This window comes from Sitophilus oryzae, unplaced genomic scaffold (assembly GCF_002938485.1).
Source record: "Sitophilus oryzae breed Bouriz unplaced genomic scaffold, Soryzae_2.0 scaffold_179_pilon_pilon, whole genome shotgun sequence".
Classification (NCBI taxonomy): Eukaryota; Metazoa; Arthropoda; class Insecta; order Coleoptera; family Curculionidae; genus Sitophilus; species Sitophilus oryzae.
The window spans coordinates 1,673,406-1,698,797 of record NW_022146501.1 but is presented as its reverse complement, the minus strand read 5'-3'; the positions used below and the strand labels follow the sequence as shown (position 1 = coordinate 1,698,797).

Sequence of the window (25,392 nt, the reverse complement as noted above, 5' to 3'; positions counted from 1 at the left end):
TGGCGGTCGACCTAATCAGTACTTAAAATTCTAGAGAAGGGCGTAAATCATGCGTTCAGCTTTACGATTTAATTACGTCTCGTGATACTTTGTTTATTTATTAACGAGTCGATGGAATTTTCACTATATATAGCTTGTAAATGTTTAAGTGCAAGTTAGAAACACCTGCACTTTTGGTACAAATAAGTGGAATTGAATTGGTGTTCGACAGTGGTCGCGCTATTAATGCTCTTAATTCAAAAATCAAAATCTCGAAATCCATTAGAGATAATGGAATTTAGTTTTTTTTTTCAAAAACTTTCTTAATATTTCTGCTAGATTTTCTTCGCAGACAGTATGTGAAAGTCTTTACAAATAAAAAAGTTACACGATTGCTCAAAATTGTTATGCACTAAAAGTAAATTGACGGTTTTTTAATATTTTTGAATGGAACAAAAACAGCCTATCGATTTTTTCTCATTCAAACATCTCGTAAAAGATCAGAATTTCAAATTAAAAAAAAGTATCAATATTTAAAGTGGTTCTTGAGTTATTGCGTGTTATATCTATGTTAAAAAGTTGACTTTTTAAATTATCGCGATTACTGACGTTTTCTCGTTATAAAAAATATGTATAGACATCCTAATGATGTCCTTATAATTCCATTTCAAATGCTCAGAAACATATCTAATGATTTTATCTAGTTATCTTTTCGAAAAAAAAGTCTTTTAAAAATAAGCGGTTTACGATCGTGATTTTACTTTACTTGATAGGGAAAGGCTTACCGGAGAAATGTGGCAACGCCGCAACAGCGCACCGTCGCATTTCTCTCACTCCGACTTAATAAGATCCCTATGCGATTTACTTCCACACATGTAGATAACGAAACGACCCAAAAGTAAGAGTTGCCAGCACGGTATGTATACTATGATTATACAGGGTGTGGACATGGAACTACTACGTATTTTTGGAATAAAAATAAGTTCATTGGTTAGAGGGCATCATACTTTAAAAAAATAAACACATTTTTTTAGATATTTTAAGAATCGTTATTCAGATTTGAATGAAATTTTGGGTGTGTATTTTTTGCTATGTTCTTTAACATTTGACTTTTACAAAAATCAAGAAAACGTACGGGAAGGGTGAAAACTACCCCACCCTTGCATAAATTTTAGTATAAATATTTTCCAACTCAACCGACGACCGATTTTTTTTTCGTAAAATGGTCATTGTAGAATTTACTACATTTTTTGTCTCTTGTAAAAAAACGCTACCGCGCTAACTTACCAAGTATATCTCAAATCTTCGATTACAACAATTTAACTGCTTACTCACCTGAAAATAAAGAAATAGGACTTCAATAAAATATAATCAACTCACGAGCTTTATTGTGGTATAATATGATAAATCTATATTTCTAAAAGTCTCTCCTTATTTATCTTTGGTTAAATGTACTCTTTGGCTGTCTGTGATTGTTAGGACAAGCGGTAAACAAACTTGGTTCTAATAACCGCCGGCCATTTTACCTTCCGCAGCATATAAAGTCGATTGCCGTGAGAGAAAGAATTATAATCTAGTCTCTAATGTAAGAGCTCCTAAATAACGTTGCGGAGGTGTAAAACCACACTCGATAAACTGTTGCGGCTCCCTTTGTAGTCCTTTCTCGGCCACTGAGTTCCGCTACCGCCGTCTTATTCATCCGATATAAAAATGGCCACGCTAAATGCTATCTTGTAGTCTATAAAGTTACTGTGAAGGCGCTAAATTTATTCATGCTAATTTTGAAGCGAAATTTAAGGACGCAAAGGAAGATATAGAGGAGGTAAATAATTTTACTTACTTAGGTAGTATAAGCTCAGCCAACTGAGGCACAGAGCAAGATATCATAAATAGAATAAACGTTGTTCATACTTAAATCAAGGAAAATCCTCAATGGAAATTTTACACTACTAATGATTCCAAAGAGTCATCTATACTTGAACTGTTATGCCAAGCAAGCATGCTCAACAAAGCACTAAACAAAGCGAGAATTCAATCTATGCGATTTACGAGGATACTATTATTGAATTCCGAGAAGACATATTTATAATCGCTTGACTTATTGCGATTTCCTAACAAATATCATCCATTATGAATGGCCACGGGCGTTACTCAAATCCATTCGAGCGTACAATGAAAGCACGAGCTTTATAGAGCTACAACGACTTAAGGCCCAGCTACACTAATCGTGTTCGATACAATCACGGGTCTGTAACATTTAGCAATAGTGATTTATTAGATATATATTTTATTTGAACTACACTTGCTATAGATCATACCAAATAAACTTTTAGTCACGTCACTAAGTTTGACCGGCACAGCGTTGCCCATTTTTGCATATTTTCTTTTAATCAAAATATTTTAGGAAATAAAAATAAATTAATTACAAATATACACACACCCGAAAAATCGGATATTACAATTTTATCCAGCCATCGTCGGTAATTTTATTATTTGCATTTCTGATATAATAAAATTAAAATAAACAAATAGTTTACAGGACGTATTGGAAATAAAAATGCAAAATTTACCGAATTTTTCAAATTTACCTTGATTTTTATTATTACAAACTCAAAAAAATACACACATTTTTTTTTATTCTAAACTGTGAATTAAAAAAAAAGATAAAACCATTTTTACTTAATAACGGGTATGACCTCCTCTACTGTTCGTTACAGCCCTACATCGTCTCTCCATGCTCCTGATCAGGTTGTCGATCTCTTCTTGAGGTACAGCCTGCCACGCTGCATTCACGGCCCGAACCAGATCCCTACGAGTTTCACGAGGCATACCCATTCTCAAAATTCTTCTTTGGACCGCGTCCCATACGTGCTCGATGGGGTTGAGGTCAGGAGATTGTGCCGGCCAGGGTAAGATCTTTAATTGATGAGCATTGATAAACTCACTTTCCACTCTGGCTGTATGAGGCCGTGCATTGTCATGCATGAGAATGAAGTTTCTCCCAAAATCATTGGCATATGGTAACACGACAGGCTCAAGAATTAAATCACGATATGTGATTCCTGTTAGAAACCTTTCAAGAAAAACGAGATCGGTTTTTCGGCCTAACTGGACTTCTCCCCACACCATAACTGTTCTACCTTGATAAGGGTGCACTTCCTGAACATGATCCAACCGAATAAGATTTCCCGGTTCTCTCCATACCCTAATCCTTCTCGAATCCGGATGAATTCCAAAGCGTGACTCATCTGTGAAGAGAACATTGGCTCATTGTTCATTCGACCACTGAACATGATCTTGAGCCCACAAATATCGTTAATCTATTGCGAACAGTGTCAGGACTAACGGTTACATTTGTGTTTGTTGGAGAATTAAACTAAGTTCTAGTGCTGTAAGAGTCGGTCGGCGTCGAGCATTTAATTGTAAAAAATGATCTTGCTGAGGGGTAGTAATGCGATGTCGCCCAGTGTGCCTTTCAGCAACATCACCACTTTCACGGTAGCGTGCACTTAATCGCGATATTACACTTTGCGTTGTATTTAATGCTCTAGCTACGTCGATTTGGCGCATTCCAGCTTCGAGCATACCCACGGCCCTTAGCATTTAGTCTCTGTTAAGATGTCTAGGCTCCATAATGTCGTTTAATACTAAACAGAGTTATTTACACATCCTGTAATACATACATACAAATCCTCCAAACCCTCCACAAAGGTATAGACATTATTTACATTTTCTTTTAAATAATTAGAGTCTTATAATAAGTACAATAATTAAATATCGTAATATTATATGAATTTCTCTTTTTCTGGTCTTGGACTACTGTAAGTCACCTTGTACGAAAGTACGCAATGTACGAAAGCAAAGTGTAAACAGGCCTTTAGAGGTCTTAAACCGTGCCGCGCGGCTGTAATATCGTTTTTGACTAATGCACGTGCAAACGGCGTGAATTAGCGCCGGCCTTTTGTTGTGACGTGTTAATTAAATCTGCGAGAGAAGCAGAGTGACCTCAGGCCTCTTTGGCCGAAGATGAATGGCCATCCGTGCTTCAGAGTAATAAGAAAACGGTACGGAGGTGGCAAAGCCATCATCAACATTCTTAATGTAATTAAAGTGTTTAAGAATAAATTTCATTAGTCCGAAAAACTGACGAAATATAAGCTTTCGGCATTTGACGTTTTATGTAAAACTGGCTAGGTATTTTTACACAAATGAAGAAGGAAATTAAAGAAAAAGGATTATACTATATCCGTATTGTAGCACATTTTTAGACAACTTCTTTGTTTTTAAGATTTTGGTGGTCAAACATCAACAAAATATTCCTTATGTTTGGACTACATTTTCTCGAAAATAAAGACATAATTTAAAATTCCGTTACAATACGGAAATAGATTGAAGTTTTGTGATTACAATGATATATAATTTATATGGTTTTGTAACAAATTGCTCACTATTTTATGGCAAATTCTGAAGCTCTGTAAACCTTAATCAAGCCTTAATCAAAGGACGTGTGTTTGGCATTTTGCGTGTGGCTTAACACGACAGGCTCGGGCTAAGCCTTAAGCCTTGTTCATGTAGACGCGAATCGCGAATCGCGATTTTGCGAAACTGCTCTCATTGGTCCAATTTTACTGACCATGGCGGCGCTGTCAAAAATTTTAGGATTTTGGCGATTAGCAAGATTTAAAATTTGAGGGCGGGAAAGTTAAAGTGTTTTCAATTTTTTGCTGATATTCGCGCGATTTTAAGGGTCGCGTTTGCGCAGAATGGTGTGATCCGGTTATCGATTATTTTGACGACGCTGCCACAAAGTAACGTTTCAAGAAAGAAATGGGTTCTCGTGCATAATATCTTTTTGATATATATGGTGACAATTTTTTAACCAAGTTATCAAACTCCTGTACAGACAATCTGTGAAAATTCCTAAATTTTTTCTCATCTTTTGTCCTTATTTATTCAATTAAATTGCGATAAGCACCTTGTTGCTTACGAAATTTAAATATTTCACATGTCCCAAATGACCCATAAATGACCTATAAATCTGTGCTATAAACCCGTTCTCTTCTACCTTTTAACAATAAGTAAATGGCAATTTTGCACCTTATTCTATTCCAATCCCACAATCGTAATCGATATTCATAATTATTAAACAAATTTAAACTCATATTGTATGCTATAAAATATAAAATAAAGATCGTAAACACGAATAAATATGTATAAAACAAATTAAGTTATCTCAGGTTATGATTTTTTTTGGTAACTTTCAGTGGAGCAAAAATGAAATGTCCCTAAAAATTCGCGACTGTAGGAAATAGGTCCACATTTTACGAATATTTTTTGGCGAATCGCGTCTACATGAAACAAGCTTTAGGCAGATTTCTGAAATATAATATATATTTCCTTCGGCCACACACCCCCTTTACACCCGACCACTGATAGCGATCCGAACAGTACAGATATAAACAAGGGTAATAGACTCTTAATAGTAAAGACGGGTCAATATTGTAGTTGCTCACTTAGGTTAGACAATGTTTTTCCTGTATCCAGCCATTAACGTAAAAATCCAATACATTACAATATTGATAAGCTGCAGAGAAATTATCGTTATTATATATTGACGTTATTGGCCGGGAATTATTGCAAATTCCAGGCCATCATATCTATCAAAAGCACTCGCCGTTTAGCAAATCACACATATCTATTTCGTCTATTCAACTTTTACTATATTTAATACAAAAAAATGAAAAAAAAAACGGAAAGAAACACAAAGTATTAGTTGCTTATCGCTTAAATCAATCTGATCACAGGCCAAGCAGGCTCTCCGTACCGACTACCTTAAATAAAAAGTACTACTTATACACATATAGCGAACGTAAACACCTCAGTCTAATTTATATGTATGCATAAAGTATGCGCGTCTGTGTGTATGAGTGCATTAGGCGTGAAAACAAAACCGGTCGATCGATTGATCTGAAGATCGGATCGATAGATAAAGCCGACGGATAACTCGGTGCTTCCGAAACAAAGAGCCATCCGACGGCATTTTTTTCTCGTTCCAAACGTCCGCCTAGATAATTAGTTCTATTGTTGGTCCTTCGAGCCGCCCAAACGTCAAACCAACGTCAAAATCCAGAATGAAAACGAACAGATTATACAGGATGTCCCTTTATATCTATTTTCAATTCGTTATGCTTGGATATACATGGTGTCCTAGAAATAGGTGCTAGATCGGTGCTAGATCGGCTCTAACGGGTGGTAGATCTGGTCAAGAGAAACATATTTTCTCATTACCATTTTAAAAAAAAATTGATAATAACCGAGTTATTTAACTTTTGAAAATTTAAAACAAAATGGCAATATTTTGAGAGCCGCCGCGCGCCGGGAGCAACCGATGATCAGCCACAAGTACCAAGCAATTACCAGAAGCTCAGCTTTTAAAAAAAAATTAAAAATGTGAACTTATCTTTACTAATATATAAAATCCTTAAGTGACTGACATACTGATTAATCACGATCCTGCTCAAACCACTCAACGTAAGAAGCTCAATTTTGGCATACAGGTTGATTCTAGGGTGTAGAGGTTCGATAAGAAGAGATTTTTCGAAATTCCAATTCCAAGAGGGTAAAACCACCCCTCAAATATTACAATATTTTTTATTTAAAAAACGGTTAGGTTTCCCCAAAAAAGCTTAAACACGTATATTTTATTTTTACATATTTTAAGATTTTTTAAAAATGTATACAGGGTGTTTCGAAAAATCTTCATTGGTCATTGATTAACCACGATCCTGCTTAAAGCGCTTGACGTAAAAAGCTCATTTTTGGAAAACGGATTGAATTTAGGGTGTAGAGGTTCGATAAGAAGGGATTTTTCGAAACTCGAATTCTAAGGGGGTGAAACCACCCCTCAAATATTAGAATATTTTTTATTTAAAAACCGGTGAGTTTTTCGGAAAAACACTTAAACTCGTATATTTTATTTTGTTGTTTTACATATTTTAAGATTTTTTAAAAATTTATACAGGGTGTTTCATCAAATATGACCATTGAGTAATCGCGATTCTGCCTAAACTGCTTGACATTTAAAGCTGATTTTTGGCAAACGGATTGACTGTGGGGTGTAGAGGTTCGATAAGGAGGGGTTTCTCAAATTTCAAATTCCAAGAGGGTAAAAACGCCCCTCAAATATTACAATATTTGTTATTTAAAAAACGGTTAGTCATTCGGGAAAACGCTTGGACACGCATAATTTATTTTGTTTTTTTACATATTCTGAAATTTTTTAAAAATCATACAGTGTGTTCCAAAAAGTTAGGTAATTGATTAACCACGATTCTGCTTAAACTGCTTGACGTAAAAAGCTTATTTTTGGCAAACGGATTTTTCGAAAGTCAAGTTCCAACGAGATGAAACTACCCCTCAAATATTACCAAGTTATATAATAATATCGTCATATTGTTTTTCTCATGCTGACATAAATGTGAGAAAATTTTATCCAGTTTGTATGTTAATGGAAATTATTGCTTTGATTTATCATCACGCTAGTATCTTATAATCATAAAATAGGTGGCAACATTGCATTCTCTCGGAGCACTATAAACAAATTTCCGGAAACTGAACAAGCGGCACTCAAAAGTTTTTCAATATTTCCCGAAAAGTGTCAAGGAAAATATAAAGTTTTTAACATATTTTTTGCAAAAAACATCCTGGGCGAATTTCTGAGGTCGAACAGTTAAAATACCTGCACATATTTCTGGGACACCCTGTATAAGGTGCAAATAAGTGCAAATATTTTCAAGGTTGGGAGATCTCCATAAAAGAAACATATTTTCTCTTTACCGTTGTTCAAAGTCCAAAATAGCGGAGATATTTTACTTTGAAAATTTCAAAAGGTTGATTTTTAGCTTAAATTTTGAGAACCACTGGATCTTTGGTTTTTCTCTGAGTTTTCTTTCTTCTAAATTTAATCTACTACCTATGTATGTTGCCATACTATGAAAATTTTTTTTAACTAAAAATTAAAAAAAAATCCAAAAAATTTTCAAAAAATTCCAATTTTTCTCGAAAAAAACTTCATGTTTCTGGGGTCGAAATATACTACCTCTAAAAATATTTGCACTTGTTTAAAAGTCGCCCTGTATATATATTCTACTATTTCCAGAATCGTGCTACTTATTAGAATGTATTTCCTGTCTACTAGATTTGCTAAATTCAGTTTGCTGATTCAATCAATTCAATAATGATATTTCCTTAAATATACTTTAAACTGTGGCATTAAGACAAATACTCAAAATCTATGCTTTGATAAACACCTGTATCACCCTGTATGCACTTCTCTATCCTTATATCTTTCTAATATTCAATTCGTTCCGCAAGTTTGACTTCGGCCTTGCTATAGGCCGTCTATACAACCTTGTCTCTCATTAAAACCTATCCCTATCTTCGTCTCTCTGTCATCTAGTCTCTCTTTCTCAAATGTGCAAGATGATACGAATGACCAATCAATTTCAAGTCGTTAGAAGATGCTACTGATCGAGTTCGATATGGCATTCCGGATCATAAAAAATACTTTATTTGATAAAATTGTTAGTCACGATTATGATTGGTTAGACTGTTTAGAGAGAAGAGATATGCATCGGGGTTGTTTGTGCAGTGACAAAAATGTTCTAACGAATCAAGATCACTCCATGCATTGAGAGCTAACAATTTTGATCTACATGCTTTGTCGATATGTATCACAAGTGTTCCGAGTGGAGCTTGCAGGCTCTAGATACACTATTGTATTCGCTGATATAATAAATAGAATATGTATTTTTTATTATTATAGATTGTTTTTGTCTTAATTTTCTATAAAGATTTTCTAGTAAGGAATTTAAATAACTTTATCATCATCGTGCATCTTTTCTCGAATGTTTGTTTTTATAAAATACTAGCGTGTACCCGCGACTTCGTTCGCGTCGAATTAATCATTTGTAATGGTGATCAAAGCAAAGCAAGAATTTCCATTATCATACAAACTGGATAAAATTTTCTCACATTTATGTCAGCATGAGAAAAAACAATATGGCGATATTATTATATAACTTGGTAATATTGGGGGGGAGTTTCATCTCGTTGGAATTTGACTTTCGAAAAATCCGTTTGGTTTGGTTTGGTAGCAAAGCTTTTTACGTCAAGCAGTTTAAGCAGAATCGTGGTTAATCAATTACCCAACTTTTTGGAACATCCTGTATGATTTTTTGAAAATTTCAAAATATATAAAAAAAACAAAATAAATTATGGGTGTCCAAGCGTTTTCCCGAAAGACTAACCGTTTTTTAAATAACAAATATTGTAATATTTGAGGGGCTTTTTCGCCCTCTTGGAATTTGAGATTCGAGAAACCCCTCCCTATCGAACCTCTACACTCTACATCCCACAGTCAGTCCGTTTGCCAAAAATCAGCTTTAAGCGTCAAGCAGTTTAAGTAGAATCGTGATTAAATGGTCATATTTTATGAAACACCCTGTATAATTTCTTAAAAAATCTTAAAATATGTAAAACAACAAAATAAAATATACGTGTTTAAGAGTTTTTCCGAAAAACTCACCGGTTTTTAAATAAAAAATAATCTAATATTTGAGGGGTGGTTTCACCCCCTTAGAATTTGAGTTTCGAAAAATCCCTTCTTATCGAACCTCTACACCCTAAAGTCAATCTGTTTTTGACAATGACCAGCTTTTTCGAAACACCCTGTATACATTTTTAAAAAATCTTAAAATATGTAAAAAAAACTAAATAAAATATACGTGTTTAAGCGTTTTTTCGGAAACTTGACCGTTTTTTAAATAAAAAATATTGTAATATTTGAGGGGTAGTTTCACCCCCTTGGAACTGGAATTTCGAAAAATCCCTTCATATCGAACCTCTACACCCTAGAATCAACCTGTATGCCAAAATTGAGGTTCTTACGTTGAGTGGTTTGAGCAGGATCGTGATTAATCAGTGAGTCAGTCATTTAAGGATTTTATATTTTATATATATTTGATAATTTCAATTGAAAATTCTAACGAATCTGACTACACCCTGTATCTTCGAAACTAAGCATTTTAGGACATACATTTATATGAACTTTTTTACTTATTTTTATCTGTAAAATATGCTGCCGAAGTTTCCGGAATACAGTTCGGAGTTCGGACCACCCTGTATAACTTGATTTTACTGTTAGATTTCACATACATTTTTTTTTAATTCCGACCGGACCACCCGGTCCACCTTAAAAGCCGGAACACGTTCGTATAAATCCGGAGAAAAAGTGGCAAAGTGAAATTTATTTTCATCTATCATTTCAATTAGCGACCGAAATTTTATTGATCGTAAATTTCCGCGCTCAACGACTTAATCGAGCCGGCTCTGACAAAAACAGCCTGATGCTACTTGAACCGAGCGACGCCTAATCGCCATTACATTATCTTAACGGTTTTTTAATTTCCCGCCCCGTACAAATTGCAATGAAAAGCGGCGGCAAAGAAAAACGCAATTTGTGTTGCGGAAAATCGAGTTTGCGGGAAGCAAAAAGAAAGGATAGGCAACGCGCCGCGCAGCGTTTGTGAAGAAACCGGTGGCAAAAAAGGCGAATGCCTTTGGAACAACGTTATTGTCGGTCCCAAGTGATATATTACGACCAGTTTATATATTAGCAATTAGCGACGGTGTTTTTAAGGGCGAGAATGGATATAAAAGGCAAAGCTTATACATTTTGTTATAGGTACTAAAATATTTTTGAAAACAAAACTCGTAAAATATACGTTTTTCTCTACATTACTCGCTGACGAGTATTTGACACGCATCAGAAGTATAGGGATATTACAATTTTATCCAGCCATCGTCAGTAATTTTATTATTTGCATTTCTGATATAATAAAATTAAAATAAACAAATAGTTTACAGGACGTATTGGAAATAAAAATGCGAAATTTACAGCATTTTTCAAATTTTTTTTTACCTTGATTTTATTGAACTCAAAAAAATACACACCTTTTTTTTATTCTAAACTGTGAATTAAAAAAAATATAAAACCATTTTTACTTAATAAAGGGTATGGCCTCCTCTACTGTTCATTACAGCCCTACATCGGCTCTCCATGCTCCTGATCAGGTTGTCGATCTCTTCTTGAGGTACAGCCTGCCACGCTGCATTCACGGCCCGAACCAGATCCCTACGAGTTTCACGAGGCATACCCATTCTCAAAATTCTTGTTTGGACCGCGTCCCATACGTGCTCGATGGGGTTGAGGTCAGGAGATTGTGTCGGCCAGGGTAAGATGTTTAATTGATGAGCATTGATAAACTCACTTACCACTCTGGCTGTATGAGGCCGTGCATTGTCATACATGAGAATGAAGTTTCTCCCAAAATCATTGGCATATGGTAACAAGACAGACTCAAGAATTAAATCACGATATGTGGTTCCTGTTAGAAACCTTTCAAGAAAAACGAGATCGGTTTTTCGGCCTAACTGGACTCCTCCCCAGACCATAACTGTTCCACCTTGATAAGGGTGCACTTCCTGAACATGATTCAACCGAATAAGATTTCCCGGTTCTCTCCATACCCTAAGCTTTCTTCCTCTTCATCCGTGAAGAGAACATTGGCCCATTGTTCATTCGACCACTGAACATGATCTTGAGCCCACAAATATCGTACCTCTCGATTTCCTCTCGTTAAGGGTTGAGCTCTCCAGGGGCGTCTGCTTCTTAAGTTGACCTCTCTTAATCTATTGCGAACAGTGTCAGGACTAACGGTTACATTATGTGTTTCCTGGAGAATTAAATTAAGCTCTGGTGCTGTAAGAGGCGGTCGGCGTCGAACATTTAATTGTAAAAAATTATCTTGCTGAGAGGTAGTAATGCGACGTCGCCCTGTGTGCCTTTCAGCAACATCACCACTTTCACGGTAGCGTGCATGCACTTAATCGCCATATTACACTTTGCGTTGTATTTAATGCTCTAGCTACGTCGATTTGGCGCATTCCAGCTTCGAGCATACCCATGACCCTCAGCATTTCGTCTCTGTTAAGGTATCTACGCTCCATAATGTCGTTTAATACTAAACAGAGTTATTTGAATGAATTCTGGCCAGTTATCATAAAAACATAGCCAGTACAGGTTAAATTCGAACAATTGATGCTAGGTGCTTTTTATACATTTGACAAAAAATGCACAAACACTTCTGCAAATGTCCCAAATTTAGAAATAACTAGTGTGACTACTTCGTTTCAATCGAAGTAGAAAGAATCGGCCTACAAATATGTGGTTGTTTATTCAAAACATTTATTTTTAACTTTAATAAAATGATATCCCTAGATTTTTCCGGTGTGCGTATGATGAGCTATAACGAACAACTTATCATACAGTCTCAGGGCTTTAACAAAAGCCAGTATCTGAGACGGCTCCAGAGGTCAGCTCTCCATCCTCGACGTGAACCGTACCAAAGTTCATGGCACGAACGGTCGTCGTCTCGGCGCACTCAGTGATAAGGTTTTCTTATGTTTCCCAATTTTCCCCACAGAATTTGCATTCACCGTTTCTCAGCTTCAGTCTACTGAGGTGTTCGTTGAGGAGACAGTGTCCTGTTAGAAACACCGTGACAAACCAAAGATTGTTTTTACTTAAATAGTCAAGGAAAATCTTTGATTTTTCCCGATCGTAAGTTCTAAGGAACTAGGCATTCTTTGACCAACTTCGAATTGATGGTTACTGAGTTGATCCCGTTTAATGCTGCTTGACTATCGGATAAAATGGGTATTTACTAAGGACCAATACGTTTGAGATGTGGTTGTACCATTTGATCCTTAACACTTATCTAAGGTGTCTCTGTTGCAACTTGTTTAATGGGTTCGTGTGCCGTCGGTACGGCATCCAGATTTCGCGTACATATAACATGGTGAGGATTATTATTGCTCGGTACACTGAAAGTTTCGTTTTTAGTGCTTAAATTATCATTGTAGAAAACCCCGTCTTTTAATTTCCAGAATGTTCATGAGGCGCTTCTAAATCTTACGTTAAGAGTAATTTAGCATCTCATTTAGATTATATCCTGTCCTATTATAAATAAAAAAAACTACATACATCCTACACAAATTTTCATGTACTTTAAATTTGTAACACTACAATGCTTGCCTATGAAAATCATAACACTATTCTGACACGTATTTTAAATTTCCCTATATTAATAGTAACTCAATTGATTCTACCTGGCTAAAAGTATTAATTAGCAAGTAGCTTCTAATAGAGTATTTGTACACTTTTTGTTCGGCTCTGCGTGTCTAGATCTTGCTCTTCCAGTTGCACGGGTTGTTATTAAATCATTAAAATGTTTCCTTTATGAGGTGCACCACAGAGAGACATTCACTACTATTAATTAAAATAAACGTAATGAACAAAGAACACAATAATTATTAGATTGTTAAATAAAAAAAATTAGATTGTAAAATAATAAAATAAGATTCAAAAATATTTACTAAGTTTATAGTAAATATAGTAATGGCAAATATTAGACCAGTGTTTATAAGATCAAATTCGATCATCAAAATATAAGTCATTTACGGCGTAGAAAGCCTTGTCTAGTAAATAAGATTTCAATGCTTTGCGAAATGAAGAAAATAATGTTATAGATTTTATTTCAAATGGCAGGTGATTGTGCATTTTTTTCGAGTTGTATAATATTGAACTTTTAACTAACTCTGAGCGTGGGGTAGGTAAAGATCTTGCTCCGCGTTCCTGAGTGGATAAGTGTGAGATGGCCTTTCTTGAGAAGCTGATACATGCTTACGTATTAGGCAAACTGAGTCAAATATAAATAAGGAAGGAAGAGTTAATATTTTTAATTTTTTAAAAAAGTCCTGGCTGTGAGTTCTGCTGTTTAGTCCCAGTGAATATCGAACAGCTCTCTTCTGGAGCTTGAAAATGCGGTCAAATTGAGTCGCACAACACGTACCCCAGAATGGAAGGGCATATCTGAGGTGCGACTCAAAAAGTGCATAATAAACAGTTCTAGCCACTGACAAGTTCAGCTCCTTAGAAACAGATCTTAATGCAAAACAGGCAGAGCTTAACTTTTTCGACAAAGCGTCGATATGAATGTCCCATTTTAGAGAATTGTCTACAACAAGCCCTAAAAATTTTACAGATTTTACGACGTCAATGGTGGTGTTGTTAAGTACAAAAGGCTGCAGCGAATTTTTATACGACAAAGCTTTAGTTTTAGAAATGTTGAGACTCAGGAGGTTCGATTCACACCAAGATTTAATCGTGATTAAGTCATTTGATATAATCCTATGAAGGCCGTGACGTCCTTGTTGCTCCAAGCGAAGCTAGTGCCGTCCGCAAAAAGACATATTTTACCACTGATGTTTATGTTAGCAATGTCGTTAACAAAAAGAAGAAACAAAATAGGGCCTAGTACTGAGCCTTGAGGTACTCCACATTCTATTGGCTTGCTAGAAGACAACGTGGTTAGTTGAGTTAGTGGAGTGTTCGCTCCTTTTCTAGTTAGATCGTTTACTTTTCTTCTCATCACTAAAGATATAGAAACTTACAGAGAAAAAAATATGTAGGAACTTCGAGTTGTATACGCGTAGGGACATGAAGTTTCACTGTATATCTTAAGGCAACGGAGGAATCTGAGAGAATTTCGATTTTTCACTTTCGATAAATAGTTTATCACGAGACTCGGGCTCGCAAACAAAACAAGACCTTAACAATAACACGTTTTCAATCTATCCCGACCCCATAAAATCGCCCATCTCCGTCTAATTCCTCAATTAAATATCGATCTCCTATACGGCGGAGGCACATGGGGCGGCCGGCGTGCGGATAATCGTCCGCCGCGAATTTTTGTCGCTCGCGGCAGCCCGGAAGCGCGCGGGGGGCGGCGGGGGCGTCGCTCTGCTCTGCGCCGAGAGAGTGATTTACCTTATTATAGTTATTAGGCCGGGCGGCACTTTCCGTTTCGCGCTCCGCACGCAGCACCGATTCGTTTGTGCTGTGCTCTGCCCTTTTTTCCTCTGCATGCTCCGTAGCTGCAGATCGCTGCTCGTTGTCGTTGTTTTTCTCTATGCCGTTCCGTCCATCGCCGATGGTCATTTCTCCGGATTGAAAGCTTAAGTACGAACCAAGGAAACTATCGATTTCGATGCAAACAAAAGAAATGTGTATTTTTGCATTATATAACACTAGGGTGAGCCAAAAAAAAACAACCTATAGAATTTATGGGTTTAAATGAACCTACTAACCGAGAAAAAAATATCCCCGGAAGGCAGGATTTTTAGGCTTTAGGCTCAGTTTTAAAAGGTGTAGGTGAACATTCAATGTTCTCCATTTAAATAACACGTAAAAAAATATTTTTCCATGAAAAGTACCATAACTTTGAAACGGTTTACGATAAAAAAATTTACTTCGCGGATTCTTGTGGAACATAAAATTTCCTAAAAAATCTATCTGGAGAATAATTTTTTTCAATTCAATAGTTCGTATATTTGAAAGCTTTGAAAAGTGAAAAAAATCAAAATATTATCAATTATATATACAGGGTGAGTTTCCTACGATGTTCTCTATGAGAATCACGGAAAAGGACTGGAGATAGAGAGTCGGTTAAATGGGGAAAGAATTGCAGTTTTGTGGGGTCATAAATATGCGCCTTTCAGATTTTTGAAAAAGTTCATGGCTTACTAGATATTTCGAAAAAAACAAATTTCGGCTATTTTGAAAATTGTCACTAATTCCATTATAAGCTATTTTAGACAAAAAGTTTTCAGATAAAAGTTGTAGATAATCACATCCTTAATGAGATTGTTTCCTCCGTTTTTTTCTAAAGCCTGTCATTTTTGACATATGACACAAACATATGTTTTTTTAAATGGAAACCATAGTTGGCCATGACTTCATAAAAAGCGCCATTTTTATGCTTTTTAGCGATATAAGCTATAATATGTTCTCTTCGAAAAATTACTGAGTTATAGCCAACTACAACTTTTATAATGGAATTAGTGACAATTTTTAAAATAGCCGAAATTTGTTTTTTTTAAATATCTAGTAAGCCATGAACTTTTTCAAAAATCTGAAAGGCGCATATTTATGACCCCACAAAACTGCAATTCTTTCCCCATTTAACCGAGTCTCTATCTCCAGTAGTTTCCGAGATACCCATAGAGAACATCGTAGGAAACTCACCCTGTATAGAACGGAAAACCGTTCGTAAGGGAATAGTCATTCTTCAGACTTCAAGCGACTTTGCTTCAAAAACAATCCATTTTCCAGAATCGATCATTGTTGCGGCTTTCGCAGAAACAACAAAGTTGGCTGGGTGCTCGTAAACCGGTCAAATAAGTGGTGCACAATTCGTTTGTTATTGGTCAGTGCGGACGGCTGGTTGAAATGTGTGACCGGTCGATATTGTTATTTCTCGACAGTTGGATATATATGAGAGAATACAATGTTGTATTCGGAATTCTGCCTCTTTCGAACATTCAACGAATAACATAAAACACAAGAAATGTGGTAGATATTTTTTCTCAAACGACTTAGTTGCTTAAAACATTCAAAATATACCGCGATAATACCTATCAACCGCTTCTGCAGTAATAAAGCATTTTTTTGAGAAAGCTAGATTGCTAGATTGCCATACTCCTGTCATTATTGTACTAAACCTTCCTCTCATTTTTTCTTTGCGTTCAAGCACTTCCAGGTCTTTGCAAAGTTCCCGATGTCGCTGATGTTGGCTTCTGCTGCTTCCCCTAGTCCCTCAAAAAAACCTAGCCCTAAAGTTTAAAAGCGTCGGTATTCCAGTGCTGGACAGTGGCACAGCAGGTGCTCTATGGTTTCTTCTTCCTCTCCGCAGTCTCTGCAGTAGTCGTCGTTGTAAATCTTCCATCTCACGAGCAGTTTCCAGTGATGACACCTACAATTATGCGTACTAGGTTCTGTCTGTGATCCAGTAGCTGTTTTGTCTTTTTGCTATCTACTACTGGCCACAGTCTTCGAGCTGTAGCGCAGTCCTCATGGTGTTGCCACGTCTATTGCTGCTTGGCCTTGATGGTAGTTCCTATTTATTATTAGCTTCCTTCAGTGCTGATCATCACAAATGGCAAGTGGTGGGTCATCTGCCACGGCCTCTCCCCTGGCCTCCTCTTTGGCGAGTCTGTCTACTTCTTGATGTCCACCACACTGCTGTGACCTGGTACCCAGCACAGTGTAGCTCCGCATTGACGCAGCCAGGACAGTGCTCCTTAGATCTAACTGATTTGTCAATTGTCAATTTTACAAAAAAAAAACAAATTGTCAATTATAAAAAAAATAAAGCACCAAAAGGCTTAAAACCACCAGTGCTAGGAGAAACGGAGATTTCATTTGCCAAAGAAACAAAGTATCTTGGGATATTTTTTGATCAAAGGCTTACATGGAATACTACATAGCGAAGGCAACACAGAAGACTGCCAACTCTTTAGGTAGGTGCAGAAGAATGTGTGGAAAAAACTGGGGACTTAACCCTAAAATGACTCTATGGCTATACACAAGGGTAGTAAGACCCATGATAACCTACGGGTCGGTGGCATGGTGGACAAAGACATCGCAAGTGGGTGCGGTAAGGCTGTTAAGTTCTACACAAAGGCTTGCGTGCCTGTGTGTAACTGGGGCCATAAAAATCACTCCTACAAATGCGATGGAAGTGTTGTTGAACTTACCACCACTACATATTTTCATACAAGGCGAAGCAAGATCTGTCATGCACAGGTTAATTCACGGTCAGCAGCACATAAGCCAAACGCATAGTGCTGCTAACCAGAAGCTAATCGAAGAGCTAAAAGCAGACAAAGTATTGGGATTACCAATTGATGCAACAGCTACTAGGTATAGCTTCAACAACAAATTTAATATAACCATACCAGGAAGGGAAGACTGGGGTAACGGTGTACGCATTCAAGCTGAGGCAACGTGGTATACAGACGGCTCGAAAACGTCAGAAGGCCTAGGAGCTGGGATAGTAGGGCCGAAACAAGGGAGATCCTTCCACGTAAGCCTATCTAAAGATGTCACAATTTTCCAGGCAGAAATAACGACAATCCACTATTGTGTAGAAGAAATAATAAGGCAACAAAGAACAAATCGTTCTGTGGCCATCTTCACAGACAGCCAAGCGGCGCTAAAGGCACTCGGCTCCGCGGAGGTCAATTCTAGACTAGTGTGGGACTGTGTGCGTGCTCTGAATACTTTGGGCGAACGTAGCACTGTTACGTTGGCCTGGGTGCCAGGGCATGAGGGTCGCAAGGGTAACGAAAAGGCAGATGAAAGGGCCAAGCAAGGCTCATCAATGCCATTCATAGGCCCAGAACCCTTCTGCGGCGTTGCAAAGGCGGTCACGAGAATGGCCACGGAACGATGGGTGGCCAACAAATCTCTAGAATGGTGGAGAAACTCACGAGGGCGGAGACCGGCGAAAAGGTTCATTGTAGAACATTCGCCAAAATTCACTGTAGACTTGATAAGCAAGGACAGAAAGACAGTCAAAGCTGTAGTAGGTCTACTAACAGGGCATTGTAAGCTAAATAGGCATCTAAAGCTAATGGGATTGACAGACGAAGCTATGTGTAGGTTCTGCCAATCTGAAGAAGAAACGTCAGGACACATTTTATGTCGGTGTGACAGCCTGGCAAATGTGCGGTTCCCGGTAATAGGCAATGAGAGGCCATTGCCAAGGAGCTACATGGAGGGTTCAGTCTCCAAGTTGCTAAACTTTGTGAAAAGGATCGGACTGGAGAATGTAATCTAAGGATCAGAAGAGGACCACAATAGATCTGAGAAGGTCGCAGTGGATCAGGCCGAAAGTCACCTCGAAGAATCTAATCTAATCTAGATCTAACTGATTGCATGATTGCAACATTGCTTCTTAAAGCGGCCAAGCTGTCAGAGTATATCATCTCCTATTGGTCTATCAGCGATTTTCTCTCGTATACAACTAGCCGCTTCCTTTATGGCGTAAACTTTGGCTTGTAGAACATTACAGCCATTCGATAGCCTTAAAGATCGTCGGCTGTCTAATTCCTTCTTCGGCATCATATTATTTTATACCTGTGCATTCTGAAGTTACGGAAGCATCTGTGCAGACTGCTATCTCTCTGAGAAATGATAAAAAAACGCTACTCAAAATGTTAATCTAATTGTTCCAATCAAAAATCTGTTCATCAACAGAGCACAAAAGGTGATGACAAATCCATGTAAACAAAACCTTCTCCATAAGAAATGACCCTTGGTAAACCCGGCAGGCTTGCATCGGCAGATAATCTCCCCTGGGCGGAGGAGTTATTAAACCGTGGCAAAAAATGCCTCGCACCATCTTACTTTCTCTTTGACGGACGGGTACTTGAACCGCGGCCTTGGTACTGGGCGCGTACCGACGGACGACGGCCACTCGCACCAACAACGTTCCTCTATCGCATTTTTCACGTCCCAGTATTCGCCACTACTTGTCACTTTTAACTTATGTAATAGCGCGTAATTGTCGTAATCGTGTCGGAAGTATTCGGATTTTTTCGTGTTAGCGTATACTGTTGGCGAAATGTTCTGCGAAGGATTAAGCCTGATGTCGAGGCAAGAAAGAAATTTCACGTTTTCGAGTTTTTGTCTGTTCGAGTCGTAGATGGTCATAAGTAATTATACTTAAGCGGATTTCAACTAGGGATATCAACAAATAAAGAAACAATGGGCATAGCAACGAACTCTCTATATCAAGTAGATGATCACACTTATATGTTTAATTCTACCCTAACTTCCACACATTCTAGCATTCTACCCAAACTATACCTTCGTGCACCCTAAGACACATCACTTTTAAAAACTTTGCGGTTGGACATACACGATCTTCGTTAAAAAACTTTTTTCATAAATAAGTAGGAACCTAGCATTTTTCCGTTTGCAACTCGTTTATATATCCTGGAAACCTTCGTTTTGCAGAGCAAGATATAAACCAAACACATTTAGATGTACTATAGCCAGACACATGTAAATGTATGAATGGGATTTCCACTTACGAATTCTTTAACGAAGAAAGCATATTCTGCAGATAAAAATATCGACTCGACGTCCTACCAACGTAAGAATAAGGAAATCTAAACAACGTTGGAATTAGTAAAACAGACGACGTTTGCATAACGTTGGAATAGGTCCTGAAACTGACGTCGGAAAACTCTATATTGTCCAACGTTGTAACTACGTTGACCGAATCACCTAAAGATCACTTAAGCAAAAAAGGTTACAAGACAACGTTTATTCGACGTCGCAGAAGCTTCTACTTTGCTATAGTACTAGTCCAACGTCGGCACAACGTTATAAAAACGTTTAAATTTATTTTAATACCCAAGGTAGGGAGCTAACTATTTTTTGTAACTAATCCAACGTTGTGTTTAGTAAACATGTGGTCGCAAGTCGTGAAAATGCTACTTGGGAATGTCTCTTGGTAAAAATCGCTACGAGCAACCGTTCTCGAGAAATTTAGAATGTATATATACATGTCATTATTGACAAAAAATAAAATTGGTGTCTGGGAGATCCTTGACACGAGAAATTTGATTTTGATGTGAATATGACTCCTATTTTTAGGGGGGCCAACTACATGTGTTTTAACTGTTTTGAAGAGTAATAACTTTTCGTCCGTACCTGTATAAAACTACTGAGTGAAAAAATATGCATTTCCGTGATTTCTTTATGTAAAAAACCCAAGCAGCATTTGGACGTCGGGACAACGTTGTGTCACGCGACCAAACGTCGGGGCGCAACGTCGGCACAACCTCGTGCCAACCCTAGTCTGCACTAGTTTGGAGAATAATTTTTGGGTCGAAACGACGTTGGATACCGACGTTAGCTAGAAGCGTAATTTAGTACAAACTCCAACGTTGTTTAAAATCCTAATTCACAGAAATACAAAACTAATATGGCGTCTAAGTCGTGTTTTATCCTAAGTTGGGATAATTATAGTAAAAATATTATTTTTATGATTTAGTTAGAGACATATGTCAGATGGCAGTGAAGGCAAACAAAACAAAAGTATTTAAGTGTGGAGGATGTTTGAAGATCATAATTATTGAAACACTTTAACCGACTCTGTAACTCGTTACCCAAGGCAAAAAAGTTAAACGCAAACAACTTTATTGATAAATGTATTGTTTCTACTTTGAAAAATACTAATGGGCCTTAAAATTAAAGAAGTTTCAAAAATTTTCTTGAATTTTTTTTTTAGTAAAATGAGAATAATTTATTCGCAGTCGAAAAAATTGTTTCCGCGTGTTTTTCAAGGTCAAATATTTCAAGTTAATGTATTCAAAAAGCAGGAATTGCTATTTTAGGAACGAAACATTTTCTTATTTAACAACATGGCGGCTTTCACTTTGTTGTTTTGGAGATTAAGATGGAGTAGTTCGAGTAGTCACATACTGAACTAATAAAGTCGCAGTTCGGCCTTAACAGGTAGTATACTAGTCGCAAGATTGCCTAATTTAGTCATCCTAGAGTCTAGCTTGTGCCGCCCTCTATAATCTAAATAAACGAGGGAGTGGATAAACTATCGGTAATATATGTCGATGTATATTTAAATTTAGTTTTATATGTACCTTTCTTATGTCCCATTTTAATTAAGTTTTTTTTATAAAAACAAAAACAGCACTGAACTGTCTGACTGAACAGAACAATGAAGTGAAAATTTAAGATTTAAGGTTATGGTTCAATACAGTTGCAAAAGGTAGTGACTCGACGTCCTACCAACGTAAGAATAAGGAAATCTAAACAACGTTGGAATTAGTAAAACAGACGACGTTTGCATAACGTTGGAATAGGTCCTGAAACTGACGTCGGAAAACTCTATATTGTCCAACGTTGTAACTACGTTGTCCGAATCACCTAAAGATCACTTAAGCAAAAAAGGTTACAAGACAACGTTTATTCGACGTCGCAGGAGCTTCTACTTTGCTGTAGTACTAGTCCAACGTCGGCACAACGTTATAAAAACGTTTAAATTTATTTTAATACCCAAGGTAGGGAGCTAACTATTTTTTGTAACTAATCCAACGTTGTGTTTAGTAAACATGTGGTCGCAAGTCGTAAAAATGCTACTTGGGAATGTCTCTTGGTAAAAATCGCTACGAGCAACCGTTCTCGAGAAATTTAGAATGTAAGTAGTCAATACATGTCATTATTGACAAAAAATAAAAATGTTGAGTAGATAGTTATTTAATAAAGTGATACATTTCGGGAACACAAATTTTTCTTCGAAAAAATTATGATATAGTAAACGCCACGAATATTTGGTTTGGAGTGATTCATCGGTCGCTACACCATGGGTCGCTACCATGTGAACTAATCTGTTCAAGGTCACATAAAACTTAATTCCAGTGCCGTGGTGTTTCAAGTCGTGCACTGTAAAAAATCAGCCTGAGTGAACACATATTTCTCAGGGAGTGATTTTTTGAAGTGAAATAATTGAGTACATTTTCATCTAAAAGAGAGTAAATTCATCATTTTACACAAATATGATCTTTATTTAATAAATAGCGATTGAATAAGCTCATGTTCGAGTTACAACCCCTATATTTGAGTAATGGAATAGAAAAATTCACTTAAAAACTCAGATGCCTGTCAAAAGTGAATTTTAGGAAATGGACATGTTCGAGACCATGTCCTAAACTGAAACTTACCTTTGAAAGGCACCTGCCCACCTGTTATAAAATAACAAGTTAGCTTACATATAGCTTTTAAAAAAATAATTTAGAATATATTTCTCAATACGGAGTGAAATTAATACTCAGATATGAGTACTAACGAGTTAAGTGTAACACAAATTTGAGTAAAAGTCACTCAATAAAAGGTGTACTTGAACTCGACACTTAGTGAGTTCACTCATTTTAAAGTGAATAAGTTATCAAAATCGATCAAAATCCTACTCAAGGTAAACCATAATGAGTAAAAAAGGAGTCTTTCGTCTAATCTCGATTGAGTGAAAACACTCAATGCTTTTCACTCTGAGAATTGAAGATTCACTCAGTTCTGTAGAGTGGAAATTTCGCTCAATCGGGTGTGGACAGAAATTGAGAAAGTATTGAGTGAAATCTGAGTGAAATTTCACTCATTTTTTTTTACAGTGTATAACAATCAATATATAATCTGTTGTAATTTGTTGTTTTAACTGTCAAAGTCTTGTCAAAACATATATTTGGTTATAAATATAAAATGGAATATAAAGTGCTTGCAGTGCGACCAATGGGGCGGTCGCACCGCAAGCACACCAATGGACTGACGCACAAAAACGAATCAATCAAAGAAACGCGATATAGTATCGTCTTTGTCAATCACGCTAACATTTTAGCATAAGTAGGCGGAGCGCAGGCAGATGATTAGACCAGGCCTTTAAAAACCTACGTCTGCGGTAAAAATTTACGTTTTTAATGTAAAAATAATAGCGCGCGTGTCGATTCTAACTTCATCAAGCCATGAATCACTCCCAAACATTCGTGGCGTTTACTATAAAATAGTTTCTCAACTTTTGACACAAAATCATTTCAAATTTATGATTTCAGTCCCATAACTATTTAGTTAACATGTTTAATTTATGTCAATGATGACAGGTATTGACAATTTGGATTCGAAATATCTCGAGAAACATCACTCGGTAGCGATTTTTACCAAAAGATCTTTTTTACATAAAAAACGTCATAAATGTATATTTTTTACTCAGTAGTTTTATACAGGTACCGACGAAAAGTTATTACTCTCCAAACCAGTTAAAAAAGATGTAGGTGGCGCCCTCTACAAGTAGGAGTCATATTGTCAACAAAATCAAATTTGTCAAGTTAAAAAAATCCCAGACATTAATTTTCATTCAAATATTGGCGTTACTTCAGAAATTATTTGGAAAAAATCGAAATAAAATTGAAACTCCTACATCCTGTTTCTCTGAAACTAAGCATTTTAGGCCATATATTTGGCCGAAGTTTCCGGAATACAGTTCGGACCACCCTGTTATTCTCACAACCAACCTACTAAATTTAAGATTATTCTAATTTTCTCGATGTCAGGGTAACGCCTGAAGAGGACAAATCGTGATGCTCCCAATGGCAAATTAGATCTAGAGTACCTATATCCGCGTCTCGAAATTCTTCGGCTGCGTCTTCTGCTTGTTTTTTCGTGTTCACCTTCACAGTTTTTCCTCACCTCTGCGCCAAGATTCGACAACAACAACAGTTATGTCATGAGAAAGCGGAACGCGGCTACATATAAATCGAGTTACGTTTTGATATTTTAATAATAATTAAGCCCGAGGTACTGTTAGTATTGTTACGGAACTGCCGCCTGGGAAGCAAGCGCCTATGAAGAAGCATCTTCCTAGATGCACATGAGACGGTTATCTCGGAAAATAATAACTATGATTAAAGAAGAAAGGGGAGACTAATCAGATCATAGCTTGGGCTTTTTCTGCGTTAACGTACTGCCAGTAGTACCTTGTCAGACATAAAAAAAACAATCCTAGGAACAATCACCGTAACCAATTAAAAATAAAAATTTAGTTTCTTTAAAAAAATAAGGAAGAAGCATATCAGCAAAATTACTAGACCTATATATCTAGCACCCCTACGACTTTTTTATTTTTTTTAGATAAAAAAACAGATTTGTTATATTAGTATATGACTTAAATTAGGATTGACTGACGTGTTCAATTGTTTTCAGTCACTGTCCTATTTCACCGGAAATGACTACAACTTTTGATTTTTAAATGCCACCCTCGGTATTTTTGTTTACTTTGTTCGATCGAAAATGACACTGTGAATAGAATGACATACCATATGTCAACTTTTGACATTTCGCATATGGTTTATTTGAAGTTGTAACATGCGGTTCATAACGACAATTTGACTCGAAATAACAACTGTGTGATACCGAATTAAGCTTGATTTTCATGCATCCGTTGTCTGACGATACGATGATACGATATTAATTTTATTGGTTGAATTTAAAGGCTTCGATCGGTTAACCGTTTCTAACCAATCGAAGTGTTTAAATTCAACCAATAAAATTAATATCGTATCAACGTGGTCTTCGGATAACGGATGCATGAAAATTAAGCTTTATTCGTAAAAAATGCTTTATCCAAATATACTAACGAGCCACCATTGTTCCATTTGAAAAAACTGAAGTAGGTATGATTAAAAATACAATTTAGGCATCTTTTTACCGACCACTACAAGATACTAAAAACATTAGACGATCAAATATATTTTCCAAGACTCCTTGATAAAAAATTAGTGTTTTTAACACAGCCATCACTCTAGATTGAAATTTAAAACACAATTTTGTTTAAGCAAAAATGTCAAAAGTTGACGTATGATATGTCCTTCTAT

At 36.6% G+C, this 25,392-nt stretch overlaps 2 protein-coding genes and 1 long non-coding RNA gene across 6 annotated transcripts in view; 1 reads left to right on the top strand and 2 right to left on the bottom strand.

The window, feature by feature from the left end:
• Positions 1 to 4,619, bottom strand: part of LOC115882671 — a 169,845-nt gene extending 165,226 nt beyond the window's left edge. Inside the window, exon 1 of the long non-coding RNA XR_004050229.1 lies at positions 4,557 to 4,619. This is a non-coding gene — a long non-coding RNA (uncharacterized LOC115882671). The remainder of the gene's footprint in view (positions 1 to 4,556) is intronic.
• LOC115882669 (autophagy-related protein 16-1) overlaps positions 1 to 25,392 on the bottom strand; it is a 627,679-nt gene that overhangs the window by 549,138 nt on the left and 53,149 nt on the right. The gene's annotated exons all lie outside the window — the stretch shown is intronic.
• The window catches only part of LOC115882668, a 238,576-nt gene that overhangs the window by 190,612 nt on the left and 22,572 nt on the right, over positions 1 to 25,392 (top strand). The gene's annotated exons all lie outside the window — the stretch shown is intronic.